General features: G+C 38.9%; 1 long non-coding RNA gene across 1 annotated transcript; it reads left to right on the forward strand.

The window, feature by feature from the left end:
• The first annotated feature begins 5,854 nt into the window (after positions 1 to 5,854).
• LOC122465570 lies at positions 5,855 to 15,783 on the forward strand. Its single transcript, XR_006290507.1, has 4 exons — positions 5,855 to 6,097; positions 9,594 to 9,599; positions 14,426 to 14,429; positions 15,773 to 15,783. It is a non-coding gene; the product is annotated as an uncharacterized LOC122465570 (long non-coding RNA).
• Positions 15,784 to 21,477: the final 5,694 nt, after the last annotated feature.

The following is a 21,477-nucleotide window of genomic DNA, read 5'->3' on the forward strand; positions in this document are numbered from 1 at the left end:
GGCAGGATTTCAGTTGGTTATTTTAAGCAAACAGCAGAGGGCCATGTGACAAAGGAGGAATATTTTTGTCTTGCATGTGAAAAATAAGCAGTCTGTATTCCAAAGGAGGCAAACATTCTACCCCACTTTCATTGGCTACATTTCATTGGGCTGGGGTTCATTAGCTAGGACAACAGCAATGGTGATTTCTCTATCAAAAGCAGGAATGAACAAAACAAATAGGAAAACCTGACATACTTGGAATTTTTCTGATAGAACATATTGTTTATATAGTACTTCAATTGTCAACTTAGAAGCCCTTAACTGGTGAGAATGAGAGAATGGAAATTCAGTCTGGTTCCTTTAAAGAAAAGAGGAGGATCAGAAACTCAGTAATGGTTACAAAACCCATCTTAAGACAAAGAAGTCACAGTTCTGTAAATAGAATGAGGCACTCCTCTCATCTCTCCCACCTCCCTCCCCCCCCCACGCCCCCAAATTCCCTCAACTCTATTAATTCTGTGCATATCACTATGGCGTGGCTTACAAATTCTAAATATAAGCACAAAGGATTATTGCATCTTTTCCCTCTATTCCCCCTCCCCCCAAACAAACCATCTAAACATTTATGGTTAGAACAGGCTAAAGTCACAGTTCTGTTATCTATACATGATTTTCTTCATGGAAAGATACAAGAAATTAGAGCTGTGTATAGATGTTCATATTTGGGCTTGGAGTTCCTATGGAGTCCTGTTAGGAGTTAAAGATAGCCTCCCCAAAGACAAAAACCAGAGAGGACAGTAGTGAGCACACTGACTTTTCTGCTGGAAGGATTTTGCCGTGGTGTTCAAAAAGTTTTGTTGGCACAGTGAGGTGTAAGTTACTGGCCACTTCATACTTAGGTATCTAAATGGGAGCGGTGCTCTTTTGAAAATCTCTCCTGGCAATTGTAAGAGCTATATTAGCAACACGCTACTAATACTGCCTCATAAAGTTGTTATCAACCTATCCATCTGTCTTTCATAGAAATTAGGGATGAAAGAGCCCCATTAGGTCATCTAGTTCATATCTTTGCCAACGCTAAATTGTTCCATGTTGCATTTCTAGAGGTTTGTTCAGTGCTGTTTAATGACTCAAGCATCAGAGCTCCCACCACTTTCCTCAGGAGATTCTTCTATGTTTTAAAAGATCACATTGTTAAGAAATGATGCCTGACATTCAGACTAAAATTTCCTTTGCTCATTCTTCCCTTCCTCCATATTATGCTTATACATGGCATGGGTCAAATTCTCCTCAGTTACATCATGCAGCCTTTCTAAAGCTAGAGGGGTTGCTGCTGGATGTAACCATGAGAAGAGTGTCTTCATATTTTATTCCTTTTAAAAAAAAAAATGAATTTCCTGATCGAGGTAGCAGCTTTATTTTCATGATATGAAGAAAAAGAATAAAAAGGTATAAACTGGTGAGAACTTTCCTTCACAGGAAAGTCTGCCTTTCTATCTTAGCCAGAAATGTCACTTCAGAGGATCATAAAAAAAAAAAAAAAAAAAAGGTCAGAGACCACTGGGATTTTATAAAGAAAGAGAAAAGAGAATGAGGAGGGTATAAATAGCAGATGATGTCATTTGCCAGTAAACAATTTACTGTATTTCTCTATTGTAATAAGGCTATTTCTTCCACAAGGCAATTGTGCTTTGGCTCTTTGATTTTATTAAAACCCAGCATAAACAATAACAGTAACACAAATTCATTGTTAGTATGTAGATTTTTTTGGCTCCCAGAGCAGCCTGCATGCAGGGAGTGTTCCATATTTACATTTTCTTAAGTTATGAATGGACGTTTCTGAGGACAGGGAATGCTGTTGCTGCTGAAAAGCTCCATGCAATGTGCCGCTTTGGGATTCATAAATACACCTTCACACATTGCCAGTTGCAAAACTGTATTTGTAATATTTTTCTTTACTAGCTCTTCATATAACCCTTTTTAAGACTAACCCAGCTCCTTCCAAACATGAATTTCCAGTACAATTTCAAGTTAAATGTAAATCTTGATAGCTTTCACGATTGATGAAAATGTATAATGCAGGCCTATAAAAGGGTAGTGCCATATGTAATACTAGAAAGAGATGTGTATGATTCAGAGTATATATCTTTATATGTGAAATACAATCTGAATTGGAAAATATATTCCATATTAGAAACAGATGAAGCTTTTCTAACTTCCACTGATTGGACCTTCAATTAATTTTCTCTTTAGCTCTGCCAGAATTACTTCTGACATTTTATTCACTGGCACAGTAATAACAGGTCATTTCCAGTAACCCATAGTTAACCTCTTCCAAAGAGGTTTAGGAAACACTATTTTTTTTTCCCTTTGGAAAAGTTTGATGTCAGTTTAAAGGTTGTCCAGAAAAAGGAGGGTTAAAATTCCACAGAATAAATCTCTTGAGCAATTACATAACCCAGAACAAAGGAAATCAAGTTTGGTTTCTAGGAATCACAAAATTACAGTAAGTTACACAAACAAGAAACCTCTCTAATTTTTTTAGACTGATCACTCAGTTAAATGTTTTATTGTCTTCTTTCATTCACCAGCTTCTCCTGGGAGGCAGCATTGAGTATCTGGACCTCACAAACATAAGGTTAAATCTGGTTAAGCCTAGAAGCATAAAACTGAGTCTTAAATTCTCCAGGATGTACCCTGACCCCTTGCCAAGTCTCAGGGTAACAGGCAGACCTGAGAGAATAATAACTGTAAGGGTAAACTCTTCTCAGCTCAGATCTCAAAAATAATTCTTATTCCTGCAGTCGGTTTGAATTTGTGTTATTAATGAATAACATTCTTCTCCAGAGAGATGCTAACAAATATTAAATCCTGCACCCCTTCTGCTCCAGGATTCCCTATACATTTAAACATGTCACCCCTGTGCATATGGGGATCCTGACATTTCTCTGTTCTGGAAAGGCATTCCATGCCTGCCCTTTCAGTAAGCAAATAAAGCAGAGAGATTCATTTGAGATTTTTCTCTCTCTCTCAGCACTGTCTCTAATGATCCCACATTAAAGACAAAGGACCAAATTCTGCTCTCAAATACACGGATGTAAATTCAAAGTAACGACCACAGTCATTTAGTCTTAGATATGCCTGCTCTACCTGCATGTAATGGAGTTTAAGTTAGAGCAACTTACACACTGAAGAGCCCAGTGTAAACTATCATAGCGCTGGCCCCACTCTACGTTAACTTACATTAATTGAGACTCCATTACACTTCAGTACGGTGAGTAAATATATCTTGGTGTACCTGAGCAAGTATAATGGAGATTGAGTGTAAAGGGATGGGAGTGCAAGGAATTTGAGTTTCTCCTCCTTATGTATCACTTCTGAATTTGGTCCTAAGTCCATTGAGGTGCATATTTTCACTAGTGTAAAGGAAACCAGACTGGCCCAAAGGGCTTACTTCTACTCTGACTTACTCTACATGCAAGCAACTTATACCATGCACTACATAATGTCACAGTGATTGCAGAGAACCAAAGCCAGCCCAGAATTTTGGCTAAAGTAATTTCCCAAGTAATTGTTGAGTCAAATGCATGCTGTTCTACTCCAAAAAAGTGACTCTTTATTAAAAGCTTTGTGGGGTTCCATAATTGCTTCATCTCATCGAGTTTGCTTAGTTTCCATTGTTTTTAGTGCCACTCCTGCAAACTCAACCTGGTATCTAAGATAGAAGGAAAAAAGTAAAAAACAGATTCTAAGGCAGTTTCATTGGTAATAAAGATGATGCAGATTAAATGATCCCTCAATAACAATTAACATATAAATGTCATTAAAACAAGTCACCTACCTATTTAAACTGAGGTTCAGGGAGGGAGTTTGAATGGTAGCAAAATCTAGAGACCTAATTGTTAAGAGAATTTCTTATTATCCTTGCAAAGATAAATTGCTTTACAAGTAGACAGAATGAAAGGTAGATAAACAGATTTTGTCTAAATAGGGTAAATTGTAGAACAAAAGGGCAGCAGAAAAAGAGAAAGGGTTGCATAAAGACCTCATATATCCCATAAAGATATATATATCCATTGTTTTGGAAGAGAAGACTTGGAATCAGGTGTGTGCTGGGAGGAAGTCACACTGGAAATAATCCAGAACGTCCTGCTTCTACAAAAAGAGAATCAGAAAGTAATTTAGGTAGGAGACCTTATTTAAATGTTTCTACTTTGAAATATGACTGAAATAGCATTGTAGACTTCAGCCACTGCTGCTGTACAAGGAAGAAGAATGGATTACTGATTAAGACAAGGAATAGGATCCTTGGGCAATTCTGTTAGGCTCTCTTTGCCTCAATTCTCTACATGTAAAATAAGGATAATAATACTTTCCTATTTAACAAGCATGTTGTGATGATCAGTCTAGAAACTCCTGAAGTTCTCATATACTAAGGTGTTCTCAGATACTAAGGTCAGAAGTACTTAACTATGTTTTGAATGTGGGGCTTTGCCAGTCGATCTATAGGCTCTTCACATCATTCCCATACCATTTGTTCTTATGAAATTAGAGACTCAAAAATAAATTGGTCTATTCAGATTGCACAGAAAAAAAAAAAAAAAACTCTGGTGGGCCTGAATTTATGAATTAGAAGAAAAAAGTAGTTCTATTACTTCAGTAATCAATTAGGACCAGATTTTCAAAAGCTATTTTTGTAATTATGACTTGTGGGCACAATTTTGTATGCACAAAGGCTGGATCTTGGACTTCTAGGTACCTGAGATCCAAGTGATCCTATCTGAGAGTGCAAAATGTTCTGGGTGCAATTTCATATCCATAATTCTTTGTATTCAGAATTTTGGATGCAAAAACAGAGGTGTGGTTAAGTCCAACAGAATTTTGGCTTTCATGATTTGATTCTGATCTCAGATTGTCACCGTGACTCCATGGGTCACAACTGAGAATACCAAATTCAGGACAAAATGCTGAGAAAATAGGGCAGATACACCCCAAAATTGGTGGTCATTCTCCCATAAGATATACCAAACCAGCAACAAACGTAAACTTCTGTTTCACCACACTGGCTAACAAGGAGTCAGAAAAGCAGTCTCCTTAGGTATTCCAGTGCTTGTATCATCACCAAAAACACTAGACTTAATGAGGAGTGGTTATTTAAAACCAATTTAATCAAACACAAGGGTTCTTCTGATCCCAGAGGGCCAGCCACATACCCAGCTCAATATATAACTCAGATCTCACCCAATAATCATGCCATTGCCAATCCTTTAGTATCTAAAATCTAAAGGTGTTTTTATAAAAAGAAAGAAAGGGGAGAGTAAAAATTGGTTAAAGGAATCAAATACATACCATAATTGCAAAGCTTGGATCAGGCTTGCAGCAGTGATGGAATAAACTAAAAACTGATGGCTTGTTAAGTCTCTGGTTGCTTCCAAATTTTTGGAAGGTCCTCAGTCCCTTGGTTAGAATGTTCCCATTAGTATAAGTTCATAGTCCAGAAATTTGAGCAGGAAAGAGGCAAAATGGAGATGTTTCCAGGGCTTTTTGTAGCTTCTGCCAAGTGAAGGGAAACCCATTGTTTTCACTGTGGAAAATTACAATTAACAAGATGGTGTTTGGAGTCACATGGGCAAATCACATGTCCATCCATGATTTTGCTTAGTCATAGTAGAGGCCATCACAAGAAAGTTCATTAAGTGTAGATAGGCATCTTTCATAGTCCATTGTGAATTAAGTGTTCCTTGATGAGCCATTTAACTTGAATAGTCCTGTCAAGGCTGAATCCCCACTCTGACACTTTGAGTACAGAAGGTGGGGGCCCACAAGGATTTTAAAAATTAATACTTGCCACTCCAGGCTTGTATTAAACTCCCAAGGTTACAGCTTTTCTCTGACCTTGGTTTGGTAAAAGCTGCCACCACCCAAATGCAAAAAAACTCCTTGGACCCAGGAAGGAGCACTTGGGAATTCCTGCCTGTGGGGTACCTCAAGCCCTTACACACACACACACACACAGAAGAGCTGAGAAAGAAAACAAAGGAAATTAGCTGTTGCTACCAGCTAATCAAACAACATGCACAAACCCCTTAGGACACCAATAATCCAATCCTGTTCTGTATTAAACTCTAAAACAAAGAAAATACATCTGGAACCTAGGCTTTTGCTAGATTTTAAAAGAGTTATTTCAAAAATTAAGCACCCAAAATTGATTTCGTGAGGGTTAGCTTAAAGGTTACAAGCAAGCAAAAGCATTTGGGGTTAGCACAAAGGAGTCAACAAGCCTTAAAAAATAAACAGAAATAAACCTAATCATGTCTTCCTAAACATTCCTAATTTACTTACATATTTGGGTTGTTAAAAGTAGTTCTAGATATGATCTGATGATTTTCATAGCTGGTTCAAACTTTACACAGCATTTCTGCTTATAGCATTGCTGCTCCGTGTCCCTGCAGCCCAGAGAGAACAACCAACCAACAGAGGGAACATTTCTTTCCCAGTTTTAAAAAAGTTCTAGCCTTCCCATTGGCTCTTTTGGTCAGGTGCCCAGTTTCTTTTCTTTGCCTGGGGGACTTCTAACTCTTTACAGGTAAAGCAAGCAGAGAACAGCTACCAAGAGGAATTTTACAGCTAACTGGCTGGCTGGATGTCCATCAAAGGGAGCTACCCCCCACCCATGCACACTTCATTTATCACAAGTCCCTTCAAGATGTGCAGGCTAAATACCTCGTGGGCGTTACCACAGGAGTAAACATATTTGAAATACAGGTATAGAGCCAATAATCATAACTTCAAATACAAAAATGATACATGCATACACCAATAGCAATCACATTCAGCAAATCATAAACTTTCCATAAACACCTTACTTGACATACTTTGTACAAGATTTGTTGCAATTATATAACAGCGGTAGCAACAATGAGCTACATGGTCATATTTTAATCAGATAACGTCACACAGATATAGTCCTTTATAGTAGCCAAAATTAAAATTAGTTCCTTAGTACACAAGTAACTGGCATATCAGGTTGTGGATGACCTAATGACCTAAAGTCTGTGACAAATATGCAGTTTATGCATGCAGTTGAAACTTCATTATTTTGACATTAATACCCTGCAATCAAAGAATAAAGTTATAATATGGGATTTGAGCCATTTTGCATTTATAAATTCCCCAGTATCAAAAATAAAGCTGAAGAAAATCGTCTGGACTCTATCAGCATATGATAAACTAAGAGGCAACTTCAAAGCTGTCAACACAACTACCTGGAAGTTGTCCAGAAGGTTAGATGGGGAAAATACTTTCACTCCTTTGTTTTGGAGTTCTGAGATTACCATCAAAATAGGAGGAGTTGGGGTGGTTCTGTGTTTTAATGCAAAATAAAGCCAAAGATTATTTTTTTTAAATAAAGGTTGCCCTACATGTACAAACTAACCCTGTTTCCCTCTTCTCAGTGGGCCATGCTACATACTGAAGTGTGAGCAAGAGGAGAAACAAGCTTAAACAAACAATGACAGATGGAATGAACTAAAATAGATGTTATTCAACATGATCTTATTAAAAATATTTTTGTGGGGTGAAGTTCTTCCCTGTTTCAAAAGGGAATTTTTTGAGGTTGGCCAAATACGAAAGCAATGAGTTTCTCACATTGAAAAGCAGAGGGGTAAATTCATCAGTAATGTTTATGGTGACATAGGTAGTACATTGGGAGTAAATTACCGGTAGGTGGAATAGGGGTAAGTACCAAAGTAACCTAATTTGCACTAGTTTGGAATTCTGGATGTGCAAATGGACTTGCCCACTTCACTTTGGGCCAGATCCTTCCCCACAGAAAGGTCACGTTAAGATCACTGTGACACTCTGGATGCATAAAGATGTCCTAAAGTGCAGCTGCAGCGTTCCCTGGCATAAAGGCAGCATAGCCAGCTCTATGCCATGGGGAACAGAGCCACTATCAGAAACAATTTGTTCAGTTAACCCATATGCAACAAACATATTATGCAACATCTTAGCAGCAAAAACGATCCCCTGGATGACTTCTGGCTGCCTAGAACAACTGTCACAATTAAATGTTTGCTTTTTCTTTTCTGTGACACTGGTGCATAATTTTTTCAGATGCCCACTTCCACAGATAATGTGGAACTAGAGCTGGCTGAAAATTTTCCAGTGGTATGTTTTTCCGTCAAAAATCCTGATTCATCAAAGTACAAAAATTTCACAGGAGCATGTAAATAATGATGTTTAAAAAAAGTTTAAAAATTAAAACCTAATTTTAAAATACAATCAAAACAACACACTTGCTTTATCTAAAAAGTACATATTTCAATTTATCTGAAATTAACTTTTATCATTTCGTTTTGCAGAAAATTTTGACGCAGATTTAAGTTGAACTGTCAGAATTTCCTGTGAAACGGAAATTCTGAGTTTTGAGCAGATCTGCACAGAACTCTGTGATATACTTCAATGACTTCTTCTGGGTGTAGCCAGCCAAAACTCCCCGGCAGAAGCAGCAATGTTAGTGTTGCTAATAGAGAAGCTGTCATTTCTAGGTCTCTAGTTCCAATCCAACCCACATTCACAACGGCTGCGTGTTTGTTTAAATCTGAAGGTCATTGCACAACCTATGTTGTTGGGTGGAGTGTCTCAATTCATTTCCTGTTGGGACAGATTTTACTATTATCTCAACAACCACCATCACAACAGGTATTAACAAATTTTCCCCATTCAGGGCCAGATCCAGAGCTTATTGAAATCATTAAGAGTTTTTGAACTCTCAATTCATTTCAAAGCTAAGGAAAATTTATTTTGCAAAACAGCTGTTGAGCTAGTTTTGTCATTTCATCTGGACTTCTTCAATTATTATTTTATAGGACTGCAAAGGCCTTGTTTGCTAGCACTGAACTTTCACAGCCTGAACATGTCTCAAAAACATGAGCAAAAGATCTCAGCTTTTCAGTTGGGCTACTCAAGTTATAGATTGATGTGCTGGCAAATGACCCCCACATACCCCATAGCTTCGGATGAGATACCCAGAATAAGTGATTTCTCAGATTAAATGATGTAAGAAGGAAAGGAAATAATTATGTCATATGTCTTTAGTTAAGATTTTTAATTTGAATACAATTTCATGTACCAAATCTGTAGAATAATGAATAGCATGAATCACTTACTGTACCTGTCTTTTTCTTGTGAGCTGCACTGCACTAGTGTTCAGTTTTTGTGATTTTTATGATCCCATAGTACTATGTAGAAACTACAGTAGCTCTATGGAGCTAAAGACTATTGTATACTCTCCTCCACAATACACATCTCCACTCCAAAAGTGATAAAAAAAACATTCAGCAGAGTGCTTCTGGGTGGTAATGCCCTTGCATAGCCTGCTAAAAAAAATACATGCTGCATTTAGCCTGATGGCAGCTTCCCCAGCATCCCTAGAGTTCTACACTTCCGGGAGGGGAAAGGCCGGCTTGCAGGCTCCAGGGAAATGGTGAAAGGCCACAGAATGGTCTAACGTCCTATCCTTATCAGGACGTTTCCAGCCACAAGATGATAAGGTATTAGTATTATCCCGCCAAATGTTAACAGAAGTGGAGAGCAAAAAATTACAGGAGTAAAAAGTAATTTTACAAAAATAAAGCACTGTCAGTAGTTTAAGTTAAGATAGTCTCCAATTGTCTATACATTTGAATACTGAAAGCATATTTGTCTTTGGCATCTGGCAATGTCATTTAATATGTTCTTAAGGCCCTGCATGCAGTTAAGCATGCACTGTATATTATTTTATGATGTTTGAGTTGGAATCACACTTTCTGGGTACAAGTATTCATGTTTTTGCAGATTCTTGTGTAAAGCTGGGAGAATCTGTTTCCAATTTCATGACCGTTTATCGCTAATCCAAAATGACTGCAGCATTACCTACAGACAGGAAGCTGGATGGGGACTTGTGTGTTTTGGATACACCATGCTCTTCTCAGGAAGCTCTGTTAAACTAGTTGTATGCTTACATGAGGGGAAGACAGTAGTTACTAAAGGACATGACTATGCCTAATCTATATTTAGTTTAGAAAAATAAAAGGTAGAGTTGTGACAGGTTTTATAGCAACTCTTTGCTCATTTGTCATCTAATAATTTCTCTTAAGCATTTAATTCAAGTTTTTTGTTGTCTGTCTCAAAACTCAAACTATAGGAAACAGAACTGCATTCCTCCGTTCAGCCAACTATAATGAATTTTATCAATAGGTTTAGAGACGGAACTTGTAATATCTCTTGGAATAGCCACAATCCAATTCAAAATATTTCATCTAAGGTTTCTGTATAACACTGTCATCCTGCAGGAGACTACGGTATTCTGTAGTTGTATTATATCAGCAGAGACATATTGTAAGCATAGTACCTCAGGCAGTCACAAACAATATCGACCAGAGGACAAATTCAACTGTCACCCAGGACACCTAGAAGAAGCTTGAGAAATACTTATAACTTTTTATGAACTTGTAAACCTTTGGAGGTTCATTTTGGCCTCCAATTTATCTTGAAGCATTTTGAACTAGTAATTGAATTGATATTCTTGTGAGAAATAGTCGTCGTCTGCTACTTCTAGATGTTCCTGGATTATGATGGAAAAGGCCTCAGTGTTTCTGGATCTCAATGTCTGGTCCTCACCAAAACCAAGGAGTGAAGAGGTGCAAATTTTTCTCTCTTAAAAGTTAACCACTCTAATGAAACTCAGTTGAAAATAAACACTGTTTCACGTTTGCAGTCTGGTTTACATTTTGGACAACATTTTGAATCCCTTGATATCTGATTGACAACACTGCAGATCACACACTGCTAAGATAAGCTATTACCAGCAGGAGAGTGGGGTGGGAGGAGGTATTTTTTCATGCTTTGTGTGTATATAAAAAGATCTTCTACACTTTCCACAGTATGCATCCGATGAAGTGAGCTGTAGCTCACGAAAGCTTATGCTCAAATAAATTGGTTAGTCTCTAAGGTGCCAGAAGTACTCCTTTTCTTTTTGCGAATACAGACTAACACGGCTGTTACTCTGAAACCTGTCACAATGCTAAGGTGTTTCTTTCACATAATATACATTTGTCTATATTATTTCATAGAGTTCTTCAGTTTATTTTCATAATTTCATGATTGGACATGTATTAGTCACAGTAGATTATGATTCTCTGTAGCTGATTTTTAAATTTTTTTAAGCCTTTAATGGAAAGGACATTTAAAATTCAAAGAAAATATTTCAAAGTATTTTCATGATCCAGTGTTCTCTCCATAATTAGATTTGTAGGAAGAGAATAAAGCAAGGCCTGTCCTTGGCCACAAGAGCCCACAGAAGCTCCACAGTTGTAAAGCCACAGAGGCTGTTACGTATCCTGAGGGGAAAGCACCTTTCTGAATCAGCTCCAAACAGCCTCCAGTACATGGTCACTCAGCTCTCTCCCCTTCCCCAGGAGTAGTCTAGGACTCTGTCCCACAGAATCACAGTCAGACTCTGGGGAATAATGTCAGGGTAAGCAACTGAGAACTAGCTCTGCCCCAGCAGAAAATCCTTAAAGAGCCTTAGTTGCTGAAAAAGAATAATTTTTGGCTGACATCTCACAGATACAGCTTTTTGAGGAAAATATGCTTGGATGGGCAACAGGACACTGGGCTGAAGAAGCTTCATAATAATCAGGAGGAGGGGAGTTGAAGAGTGAGCTACCTTGACTACACAACCAGGTGGAGAAGTGAAGCCCCAACCTCATGTCGGTGACAAGAGCCTCATTCAAAATGGTGTTGAGAAACACCCCCCACCTACCTTTGGAGTTAATTGTTTATTTTAAACTAAACTAAATGAAAAGACATTACTACTATCCCATCTCTAAAGCCCTTTAAGGGTGTTACTTTGAGGGTGGAAAAATCAAAAAGGGAAAGAATCATAGAATCATAGAATATCAGGGTTGGAAGGGACCTCAGGAGGTCATCTAGTCCAACCCCCTGCTCAAAGCAGGACCAATCCCCAATTAAATCATCCTAGCCAGGGCTTTGTCAAGCCTGACCTTAAAAACTTCCAAGGAAGGAGATTCTACCACCTCCCTAGGTAACACATTCCAGTGTTTCACCACCCTCTTGGTGAAAAAGTTTTTCCTAATATCCAGCCTAAACCTCCCCCACTGCAACTTGAGACCATTACTCCTTGTCCTGTCCTCTTCTACCACTGAGAATAGTCTAGAACCATCCTCTCTGGAACCACCTCTCAGGTAGTTGAAAGCAGCTATCAAATCCCCCCTCATTCTTCTCTTCTGCAGACTAAACAATCCCAGTTCCCTCAGCCTCTCCTCATAAGTCATGTGTTCCAGACCCCTAATCATTTTTGTTGCCCTTCGCTGGACTCTCTCCAATTTATCCACATCCTTCTTGTAGTGTGGGGCCCAAAACTGGACACAGTACTCCAGATGAGGCCTCACCAATGTCGAATAGAGGGGAACGATCACGTCCCTCGATTTGCTCGCTATGCCCCTACTTATACATCCCAAAATGCCATTGGCCTTCTTGGCAACAAGGGCACACTGCTGACTCATATCCAGCTTCTCATCCACTGTCACCCCTAGGTCCTTTTCCGCAGAACTGCTGCCTAGCCATTCGGTCCCTAGTCTGTAGCGGTGCATTGGGTTCTTCCGTCCTAAGTGCAGGACCCTGCACTTATCCTTATTGGACCTCATCAGATTTCTTTTGGCCCAATCCTCCAATTTGTCTAGGTCCCTCTGTATCCTATCCCTGCCCTCCAGCGTATCTACCACTCCTCCTAGTTTAGTATCATCCGCAAATTTGCTGAGGGTGCAATCCACACTATCCTCCAGACCATTTATGAAGATATTGAACAAAACCGGCCCCAGGACCGATCCCTGGGGCACTCCACTTGACACCGGCTGCCAACTAGACATGGAGCCATTGATCACTACCCGTTGAGCCCAACAATCTAGCCAACTTTCTACCCACCCTATAGTGCATTCATCCAGCCCATACTTCTTTAACTTGCTGACAAGAATACTGTGGGAGACAGTGTCAAAAACTTTGCTAAAGTCAAGAAACAATACATCCACTGCTTTCCCTTCATCCACAGAACCAGTAATCTCATCATAGAAGGCGATTAGATTAGTCAGGCATGACCTTCCCTTGGTGAATCCATGCTGACTGTTCCTGATCACTTTCCTCTCATGTAAGTGCTTCAGGATTGATTCTTTGAGAACCTGCTCCATGATTTTTCCAGGGACTGAGGTGAGGCTGACTGGCCTGTAGTTCCCAGGATCCTCCTTCTTCCCTTTTTTAAAGATTGGCACTACATTAGCCTTTTTCCAGTCATCTGGGACTTCCCCCGTTCGCCACGAGTTTTCAAAGATAATGGCCAATGGCTCTGCAATCACAGCCGCCAATTCCTTTAGCACTCTCGGATGCAACGCATCCAGCCCCATGGACTTGTGCATGTCCAGCTTTTCTAAATAGTCCCTAACCACCTCTTTCTCCACTGAGGGCTGGCCATCTACTCCCCATGCTGTGATGCCCAGCGCAGCAGTCTGGGAGCTGACCTTGTTCGTGAAGACAGAGGCAAAAAAAGCATTGAGTACATTAGCTTTTTCCACATCCTCTGTCATTAGGTTGCCTCCCTCATTCAGTAAGGGGCCCACACTTTCCTTGGTTTTCTTCTTGTTGCCAACATAGAAGAAACCCTTCTTGTTACTCTTGACATCTCTTGCTAGCTGCAGCTCCAGGTGCGATTTGGCCCTCCTGATTTCATTCCTACATGCCCGAGCAATATTTTTATACTCTTCCCTGGTCATATGTCCAACCTTCCACTTCTTGTAAGCTTCTTTTTTATGTTTAAGATCCGCTAGGATTTCACCATTAAGCCAAGCTGGTCGCCTGCCATATTTACTATTCTTTCGACTCATCGGGATGGTTTGTCCCTGTAACCTCAACAGGGATTCCTTGAAATACAGCCAGCTCTCCTGGACTCCTTTCCCCTTCATGTTAGTCCCCCAGGGGATCCTACCCATCTGTTCCCTGAGGGAGTCGAAGTCTGCTTTCCTGAAGACCAGGGTCCGTATCCTGCTGCTTACCTTTCTTCCCTGTGTCAGGATCCTGAACTCAACCAACTCATGGTCACTGCCCCCCAGATTCCCATCCACTTTTGCTTCCCCCACTAATTCTTCCCAACATAAGAGCAGCATAACCTTTCAAAATGCTTCAATCACAAAAAATTTTAACAACAAAACCACAAATATCCACCATATTCACTTGTTAAACCAGAAAGGTTAGTCTTGTGGTTAGGCTAGAGAAGCCAGAATACCTAGGTTCTATTCCCCGCTCTGTCAAAAGTTTCCTACAAACTTCATGCAAATCATTTAAACTCTCTGTGCCTGTGTAATGGGGATAATAGTTCTTCCATACTTCACAGAGGTGTTGTGAGACTTCATTAGCTTGTGTATAATGCTTTGAGATTTGCAGAGGGTAGATGGCCAGGAAGGGCAAATCATCATTCATTAATCCTCGATGCAGGGGGTGGATTAGATGACCTCTTGAGGTCCTTTCTAGCCCTGCCTTTAGAAGATTTTCTGAAGACACAGATAAATACAGCTTATTTCTTTAAAATGAAAATCGTGCCCAACTCTAAATGTTTCTATTCTGTTGATACTGTATATACTGTAAATTTATAGCACCTTTCATCTGAAAACAACTAAGCATTTTACCTATACTAGTGAATTCATCTTTACAATATTCTCATGAGTTAAATAGTATTATTACCTCATTTCAGACATGGGGACACTGAGGCACAGAGTACTCCATGACTTACCTAAAGTCACACAGTGATTCAGTAGCAGAGTTGGGAAATCTGGGTTCTGTTCCCAACTTCCAATTCCCTGCTCTAACACAGCAATTTTCTGTGCCCTCTATATTTTTTCCTATTTTTATTAAGGTGAGTTTTGTGAATAAGAAACAATATTTTTAGAAAGCCAGACTTGGTGCTCAGCAGTTATTTATGAACAAAAATCCCAAGGATCAAATTCCTCCATCAAAGCATGTGGATTGCTCCCTTTCAGGTCCATGGATCTTGAGTGTCTACCTCCATAGAGAGAGAGAATTTGGCCCTTATACCAGACATAAAACAGTTGTCAGTTCTGACCATTGTTGGCTTCATATCTAAGGAAAGAAGACTGATTTGTGTAGAATTCTAATTTAGTGTTACTCAGAGCAATTTGCTGTATGTAAAAAATAAAACAGGATCTGTTTGAGAGCAAAGAAGAAATAAAGCCAAATTCACCTGTAAATTCTGGCTGCTTTGCACTGATCTGGCAAAACAGCCATACAGCTACACTGCATCACCACAGCAACACAAGACCCATAGACAATGCTACTCTGCAAAGCATAGTGACAAAACATATGGCTAAGCATGGACCAAACTGAGTCAGAGCTTCCACAGCTGGGTAGGAAAAACCCATATGTTTTTTGTATGTGTATCTCAAAAATATATTGAACATTTTTTTTAAAATACTTCGGACAATATATAAATACTTTTAAAATGTTCCACAACTGGTCAATTTTTAATGATACTCAGAAAATACCGTATTTTATTGTACCACATATTTGAAATATTATGAAAATTGGCCAATGTTGTACCATTTTAATATAATTATACGGGGATATCCATAATTTAAATGTATGTGCAATAAATTTTAAGCAAACATAACAAATATACAGAAAACTTATTTGTATTCCATGTGGGAAGAAGTTTTCCCCATTACAGACATTTTATTATTAACCGCAGGCAGTTATGTGAAGCAGATTTCATTGATTTTTCTCCTGCAAATCTAGAGGTATTTTTGCAGATCCTTAATACACAGTTAGCACAATAACTGAAACCTGTTACAGACATACTGTAACTGCAGCATAAAAACCTTTCTCTAGAGCTCTGTTGACTAGAGTGTATGTTTTAACAATAGCTCTAAGGAAGGTACAGAGCAAATAATCCCTAGTTTGCCCACATTCTTGATCTTCATAGATCCATGTCTTTATATCCTTGACTTAATAACACTGTGTCTTAAGGCTTCCAGTCATAATTTGGTTTCATTCTTGGAAACACCTAAATCAGCAGCAGAAAGATATAGTTCTGAAACTTAGTCGCTAACCTGGCTTATATCTGAAACTTCGCTTCCACTGTAAGCCTCATCTCATCGCCACTTTTAATTTATGTAACTGCAATTTTTAAAATGTCTGACAGAGCGCTGTCATTCACTGAGTAAAATTTGGAATAATTTAAGCACTTAAATAAACATGCAATAGCAGCATTCTCTCGATCACTTATCTGTAAAAGAAAGCTCTCAGACTAGTACAAGATTGAATCCTACAGCAAAACCAAACAAATATTCAACACTGATTGCAAATTCCTTAGTCTCACTACATACCTCAGAGATGTCCAGAGCACAAAGCAGTTGGAGTCAGGTAAAAAAGGAACCTGTTTTCAAGTCACACAAATTTTGCTCCTACTTGTAACCCCAAAAAGTGTAACAAAGTCCTAGGGGAAAATTCATCTTCAAAAGTAGGAGTTGGCTTTTTTAAAGCCTCCTCTGCCAGTGTTATCCTTACCACTCTCTGCTAACCACCACCAATTTTTAATGCATCTTTTCTCCTGCTACTTCTATTGTAGATCCTTCCTCCTTTGACAGTCCATTAAATACTGGGAAGTGTAGTCAATGGCCTCATCTTACCACTTTTCTCAGATTATAAATCTTATTCTCCATGGATCAAACTGCTTGAGAACCAATCAGAGTCTTTCAGACACACTCACTTTTAGCTCACGGCAAGTTAACTGCTCCCAGTGCTGCATAGTATCTTACAACTGCTTAAAGACACGTACAAACAAACAGTGTTCTGCTTACCACATCAAAATCCACCTCTACTAGAGCTGCAGAAATGCACTTCATACTCTGTGGGAAACACCTCTGCAAGCTCACACGCTCCCAGAAATTCATCTGTTCTGTTCATGAAGACTAGCCAAATGAAAATCATGCAACAAAACTGCAGAATTTCATACTGCTCCATGTATGGAAAGTTAGGAACCAATGCAGCTGCTGAAGCCTTAAGGTATAGATGTGACAGGAATTAGCTGCCTAGTTATCAGTAGGTAACTCAAGTCACATTACAGCATTATGCAACTAATAGCCCCTACCGTTGTATTGTCTATTTTTTCACCATCTTTCCAGCAATGGTGTATAGTGTAGGTCTGTGCTGCGCTGCTGCCCTTCACACCAGAGGTGGTTGTTATTTGAGTGACAGTGGTATAGAGAGGGAAAACATTTCAAAGACACTTGGAGCACAATTCATTTGACTTTCATAGAAGAAGCCAATGGTATTTCTGCTCCTTAATCAGGTATGTGCTTTGGAAAATCCCACCCAGAATACAAAGTGATTGCATAAAGTTCATTTTGTGCTTTGGGATACTTGGATGAAATATCTACATTTGTCAGTAATTATACAAATGTTAGTCATCATTATCAGTCAGCATCAATCATTAGTGTGCATGCATTTTTATAATAATTTACAAAAACTTCAGTTAATGCTCACCACCACTATTTAGATAGTGACAAAGATCACAGAGTCAAAGATAATATAATCAAGTATTTAAAAAAATCATTTTTTACTTTTTTACTTTTTTTTACTTTTTTACTTTAGGAGAAAATTATTCTGATCTGCTTTATTCACAATATACAGCTCTTGCTGAATATAAGTATCTTAAATAGCGCAAACAACCCAGTTTATGCTTAGCTACTCAAAGTTACTTTTCAGGAAACCTTTCTTAGGATGAATACGGTTGCCAACCCTCCAGGATTGGCCTGGAGTCTCCCAGAATCAGCACTGATCTCCCGGTGACTACTGAAAGCAATCCGGGAGATTTTGATAGGATATTTTCAGAAAAATTATATTATGTCATGTAGGGGAAAACAAATCTCCCAGAATAGCTTCAGAGTTCAAAGAATGAAGTACTGTCCCCCTTTTTAGCTCAAAGTTACTGATTCCAACAAATGAATACATGTCAACTCCACTTTGTAACTTCATGCTTCTGTTCAAACAAACGTATTTTCCTATCATAATGTGGTTCTGAGCGCCTGTCTCAGAGCCTGTCTGTCTGAGGTCATAGTGCAATACAAAAGGAAGCCACATGACAGGGTGTCAAAAATGACATAAGGCACAAAACCTATTATTTCAAAAGGAGCTCTGCTCCTAAAAGATCATAGTTCAAACAGTGATGAATAAATCCTGATCAGCTGTAAAGGAGCAAGCGCCATGAAGCACCATTGAGTTAAGAGGGGGATTGGGTTCTCGAACGTCTTTTTTTAACCCCTTCTGATAGAAGATTTCCCTCAATTTCAGATGCGTTAGTTCATTTATATAGTTTTTGGAACTCTTTAAGAAAAGTAAAAGCGGCAATCATCAAAATGAAGTTGGGCTGTTTGGAAAGAAGAAATAAGATTATGCTTTCTCCTGAAAAATAGTTAATAAAAGGGGAAGACAAAATGATTGAAAAAAAGTGACTGGATTACCAACCTTTATGGTAATGCTAATTTTACAGCGTGTGCAGTACTGGGATAACTCTGTTCTCACTGAAGCCCAGGATAAAACTTCCATTGATTTCAAGGGAAGCAGAGTCAGGTCAACACTAAGCACTTCTAAAACACTTCTAAAAATCCCACCTGTAATGTTTATCAGGAATCTCTTTTTGTTTGCTTTTCCACAAATATTTGTGCAATCTCTTTCGGTGCACATAAGTGACTGGGAATGAGCTTTTATTGCTATGAATACATTATTGGTACACGAACAAAAATTTGTGTACAAATAGTGAATTTACATATTCACACTGAAAGTTCTTGCTTGGCCACTGTAGGGAGGTGTTGCTGCACCCCTCTTACTTCTGCCCCTGCTGCCCTCACAAACCAGTCAGGGATGCCTCAGGTTGATGCAATCACCAGTGCACTTTATTTGTAGCTATTTCCCACCACCACTACCACCTTACTATCTATCTATATACAGGTTTGTTTCACTGCCAGGCTTAAAAGCAGCAAACCAGACCAGAGCCCGCCTGCCTGCTGGATTCTCCCTTTCTCTCTCCTCCGCCGAGTCCTTTTATAGCCCTGGCTAATTAGGCAGGCAGCTGTCGCTAGTTGCCAGGCAGGCACAGGCCTACTCAGCCAGCTCCAATCTACTCCCATTAATTGGGCTGGCATGGCAGGGGGCTAGTTAAGCACTCCTTATCCAGCACCCTGTCACAGCCTCCTTATATGTATAGTAATGTCTGGTACAAATTTGACGAAATTAAATTAAATTTTAAGCCTGCAGGACAGCCAACATGTCTGTCTTGTATCTTCTTCAGTCAGAAAGGAACCCAGCTATTTTTAAAATCTGGCATCCAGGTATGTAGGCAAGTAAAAAAGCTATTTCTTTCACAAGAGATAGGAAAAGATTTTATATGTCCCAAAATTTCCTAGGCCCTATTTATCTCTTCTATCTCTGCTATGTTGTTTACTCAAGCCCTAAAATAATTTTTACAACATGAATTTCTTCTTGAGGTATTGCTTTTTTTTTTTTAATTAAAGATATCCAATCAGGAAATGTAAACCATACCATTTGACTTAGATAATCAATTGCACAGATGGATAATTTATTCTTCATACAAATACCAAAAGAGCAAACTACTACATCAAACAATTACAAATAATGAACATATTCATAAAGGTCACAATAATTTCATGGGCAAAACGAAGGACCAAACTTGAATACATTATTCCAGTGTTCAGATCTGGATTTCACAGTTTCCCCTACATTTCAGAGTTATTCAGAACCAGGATTTTGATTTGGGCTTTCCCCTTTGTCCAACCCACCCCCTTGAGGCTGATCTCTATTCTAATAAAATTAGCAAGTTTTCTGTCCAATTATTTAATTACCATCCCTGATATGATTAATTTATTTTAAACCATATGAACGAGAGGAATATTCACAGTGCTATTTACATCTTCTCTTTTGTGATAAATAATAACTTTAAAAATCATTTAAACCAAAAGAATAAGTAATATTCCACTTTTTTCAGCAGTTCTATTTCTTTAATTGTTATAGTTGGTGGTCTTCAAGTCTGCCACTAGTCTGTCAGAAGTGTATATCACCACAGCTTCCTCTTCTGAAAGACACGCAAGAAGCAAGTGTAATGATTTGGCAGTTTAGTATCCATAGTTGACATCTAGGTGGAAAAACCTTTGGAGAGCCTTCAAAGACATTTAGACCCAAGCCTAAGAAGACTGAACTCTAGTTTGCTAGTTATTCCTCGATCAGAGATGTCCAATACCCAGCCCATGAGCCACTTCTGACCCAATGAATGCACATTATTTGGGGGAAAAGGGTTAGTCAGATTTTGCCGACTCCCTCACAAATATTAAGTTTCTACGGTTATGAAGAAAATCCTCCAAAACATGAAATGTAGCTCTTTTAGACACCCAGAAGTGGCAGCTATAAGGCTCTATGAAAAGTGGATCTTTCAAACCCAATGGATAGAGTGACAGCAGTGGTAGTAGCAGTGAAAACTAGTTTAAACCAAGGCATCCACTGTGCTCTGAGCAGGATTAGATCACAATGATAAAATCCCCAAGGTCTGTCTAAACTACAGCTTGCACCAGGACTACCATTCATTGAGAACTACGGGACTGAAAAAGCCTGACACAGACATGGCCCATGAAAGCTGCAAAGTGCCCTATTAAACATGAATATTCCATTGAGTTGAAAACTAATGACAACACTTTAGTGGCCAGATATTCACAATTTAGAGACACACTTGTCCACATAAATTAGGTAATCACACATGCAAATGGACAAATGAATAAGGGAAGAAATAGTGGTGATCCTAAATGTGCTCTGCAGCTTTTCCATACCCCTCCCACCCCACTGAATGAGTCTGAAAGCAATAGTCACTTTATTAACTAAGGCAGATTCTCAGCAGCTGTAAATTGGCATAACTCGGCTGATTTACATCACCCGATGTATTTCTACAATATGCAATTAGATCAGAATCACATTCTTTGAGCCAATTTCACTTTGTAATCAGTGGATGAGACACTATGGATCAGGGTAATTTTGTAGCCCCCGCCAAGAGACCAAAATTTAATTCTGTCCTCTTCACAGAAGGAGTTTGGTCAACTAGGTGCAGGGCAGTGAATAGTGGCTGGCTCTTTGCTTTGCATGGGAAACAAATTCAGGTATATCAAATCTCAGGATGTCACATGTGATGTGAAAATTCTCACTGTTAGAACTGAAAATGTATGGCCTGTGTTATGCAGAAGGTCAGACTAGATCATCATAATAGTATTTTATGGCCTTATAATCTATGAAACATAGGGAGATCCCAGAAGAGAGAGCTGCAACAGCCAAAGGTCAAAGAATAGGAGAGGTCCATGGGAACAATAGATGCCC

This window comes from Chelonia mydas, chromosome 4 (assembly GCF_015237465.2).
Source record: "Chelonia mydas isolate rCheMyd1 chromosome 4, rCheMyd1.pri.v2, whole genome shotgun sequence".
Lineage (NCBI taxonomy): Eukaryota > Metazoa > Chordata > Testudines > Cheloniidae > Chelonia > Chelonia mydas.